This window comes from Pinus tabuliformis, chromosome 5_2 (assembly GCF_031772625.1).
Source record: "Pinus tabuliformis cultivar Carrire ecotype Pingquan chromosome 5_2, CPIR1, whole genome shotgun sequence".
Lineage (NCBI taxonomy): Eukaryota > Viridiplantae > Streptophyta > Pinopsida > Pinales > Pinaceae > Pinus > Pinus tabuliformis.
In genome coordinates this window covers 62,675,093-62,678,844 of record NC_142306.1, presented here as the reverse complement: position 1 = coordinate 62,678,844, position 3,752 = coordinate 62,675,093, and positions in this window count along the sequence as shown.

Sequence of the window (3,752 nt, the reverse complement as noted above, 5' to 3'; positions counted from 1 at the left end):
AAAACAACACATACATGGGCATCCCAAAGCCTAGAGTATAAAGTCCACATTGTGATAAATGAGAGTTGCATACGCTTTTCTGGGTTTCAGTCACTAAAATAGGGCAATCATCGCCCATGTTTTGATTTGAAGTAGACAACCTACTTCCCTCATCATGTTGTTCTGCTAGCATTCGTGTTTGCCAATCGAAATTATTAATTATTTAATTTCCATTCCATCTAACATTCTCAGAATTGACAAGAACCCTGCTGAATACATAAAGTGGCTGAGGTAGGATGACAAAATTATCTTTCCTCTCTTCAACAACAATATTTTTTTCTTGGAGTTGTGTTGTCAAGGGCACCACCAAAGTTGTGAGTATGTTTTCTATGCCACCGTTGCCTCGATCAAAGACTTTATTTGTGTTGTTGGGTACTTGAGTGGAGGAATTTTTATGGTTGTCTAATTGATGGTATACATATTCCCAAGAAACGCCTGCAACATCATGGGAATCAAAAGGAGCATCCTTCAGAATTTGGTCCTTGTTTGATATTTGGCTAAGTTCCTTATTTCTTTCTTGTAAAGTGATCACACATGGCAATGATTCCTGCCCTTCCAAGCCCAATGTACTGCTACCTAGCAGTGGGACGATAAAAAATTCTTTAAAGGAATTAGAGATAACTGAAATATCTCTATTAGATATCTTCCCTTAAGGTCCAACGCATTCTATCAGTGCTCCAAGTTATTTGTTAGACAATTAAGCTCATTGTTCCTTGACAGTGGTAGGATAATTCTCGTTGATGCTACTACCTACCCTTTTAATAGAATGGCCATTGACATCATCATCTTCCTGGCAAGATTTGAACTTCTCTAGTCCTCGGTTACCAGTCAAAGGATCATCCCTGAGTTTGCATAGGGTTTCATTACTTTTCTTCTCGCTCCATTTTCTCTTTACTGCCCATGCTTCTAAGAGTTCTGTCATCTGCATGAAGGCTTGGCTATAGTCTCTAAATTTCTGATTTAAGAACATTTTTATTTTTATTTCTTTATAGTCACATTAGGCCTTCCAATTCTTCTGGTTCTGGTCTTTTTTGATGTTTTCTATTCCCACAGTAGGCCACGAGTAAGCTCTGATACCACTGTAATGTTCCCTTATCAGAATGTAATGGAAATTCCACAAAATTTCTGAGTTTATATAGGCTATCTCGCTGTGGAATTTTTACAAATAGTTTGTCTCTAAGTGTTGTAAGTTTTGTAAGTGTATGCTTCTTGTTTCTTATTTTTTCCTTTTCTTTTGACACACATATAATGCCAAAGAGTAGGCTGATATAATACTTCAAAATAGTGCCCTGGCATTCATAATGGACTAAGTACGTATAAACTCAGTAAACAACATTAGTGAGTCATTTAAATTTCATTCTTCCCTGAAATACATATTTAGAAAATGTATGGTGGCAATAGAGATTACAACAATAAGGAGTTAGGAGAACCTGATATATATTTCTTCACAAAGTGATCAACCTTCCATGGCAGAGAAGAATCTACAGTAAGCCTTTCAATACCTAGCTCATGCTCTGATAATTATTCAACCACAAATGTATACACAGACGTGGAACCCACAACAAGGAAATCGTCCAGAGAAGAGCAGTGAAAATAATGATTCGTTCAGCCGCAAGGTAAGGGTTCGACCTTCAAATAGCAAAAAACTCAGTAAATAAACTCTCTCCACTTACGGGGAATAGAAAACCCCCAATTTTAATGAAAACTCATCCATGTTCTCAAGTCTTCTACAACTCATTAAACGTTGCCTTGAACTGATAAATATTGTCCCCTCTTCGTGCACTTCAGGTACTCACGTTCTGTCACAAAATATGTTGCCTCTTAGCCCAAAACTCGACCAACTTTGGGAAATAAACCACCTTCAACCCTAGATATCATGTTCAACGGTAAATAAAAGGAAACTCAACCCAGAATTCATAGTGAATTCATGCTCGTCCAAATGATGGGAGATTCGACCCACTAAGCCAACATTAAAGATATGAATCTTCGGGACAAATCAGCCTTTGATGGCAAGTAAATTCGACCTCTAGATGGAGAAATGAATAACCCTGAAAATAAATCACAACGACAGTAGTCTTCTGCAATAAAATCCCATTAAATCTAAGGGAGATAAATTAAACATCCAAATCAATTAAGCACTCATGGAAGATTTGAAATGATCTTCCCTAAAGCTAATTAGGGTGGCACTCGAAGTCCACCTAAATCAATTGTTGAGTTTCACTAGAAGCTTTTAAACTCAATTGAACTCCTTTCAATTGTTAATGAGATAGATAGAATAAAATTAATTGTCGTTGAGTTTTTTCCTTTTTTATAACTTTCTATGGAGCTTTTTTTTAACTTCTAGATCTTATTTTTTCCTTATTATCTTATTGGTGGGGCCATTTTCTACTTTTTGCCGCCATTTGAAGAAAATAATAATTTGTTGCCATTCTAGTAAAATAATAATTTCTTTCCATTCTCCAATAAAATATTACTTTACCGCCATTCTCCATTAAAATAATAATTTACCTCCCTTCTCTAATAGAATATTATTTTGCCTCCATTCTCCGTTAAAATAATAATTTCCACTTTTCTCCCACAAAATAATATTTTCTCCTTTTTATTTAATATCTCCCAAATTGACAAAACTCCTTAGCAAATTTTCACTCACAAAAATTGGGAACATGACATTTTCCTTTTTCACAAATAACCCTTCTCTTGTAGTTCTTCTTGCCAATGATTAGTGAACGAGGCGGCTCTTAATACACCACCAAATGAAAAATTCCAAGAAAATAAATGAAACAAAAACTCAAAAACACTACTAAGCTCGATTTTATTTCCCTATTCTACACTACTTTATTTTGAAAAAGGAAAAAAAAATTCAAGTGTAGGAGTATTTCCAATAAAACCATTTACGGATCAAGATCTCTAGTATGCTCACATCCAACTTTGAAAAATATGCCTCAATGTCCACAAGGATATGAGAGACCAACTGTAAATTTGGTGCTAGTATTTGTTGAAGAATGGAAGATTGTTGTGGCCTAGTCACCATTGGAACTAATCTTCAATTTATTCCTTGCTCTCTTGGTTCTCTTATTTAGTCATCATGTCTCGAATTTATTCTGGAAACTCTTCATTCTCTAAAGGGTACCAAGTATATGGAGACAAACGTGCCAAAAATTCTTCAATATCTCGTTCAAATGGTTTCTCCTAAAAATGCTTGAACATCATTGTAGATCTCCTACCCCCAAATTACAATATCAAAATTGATTCATGCATCCTATTTATCATGCTTTACATATGCAGCTAAAAATGATATTGAAAGCTAATGCCTATGTATACTTCCCCGACAATGACCGCACAAATGTTGGGTAATTTAATTGTGAGTTAAATTACTTAGCATTGAATTATCAATCCAAGTTCGTATACTTGTGAAGTACACTTGCACAATATATGCTAGGAATCAACTTTCAATTTATAGAGAAAATTAACCTATTTAAAGTTATTGTGAAGCTAGGATGAAACCTATTTATCAATATGTCTAAGATGAGTATGCACACATTTCCTTTTTCAAAAGTACCAAATTTGGAATTTGGAAAGCAATATTTTAATATATGAAATCAAAATGGAAATTGACATGAAAGTAAACTTATTTTATTGACATGAAAATAAATCTATTCTAGTGACATGAAAGTAAATCTATATTATCAACAGGAAAGTAAATATATCTTATC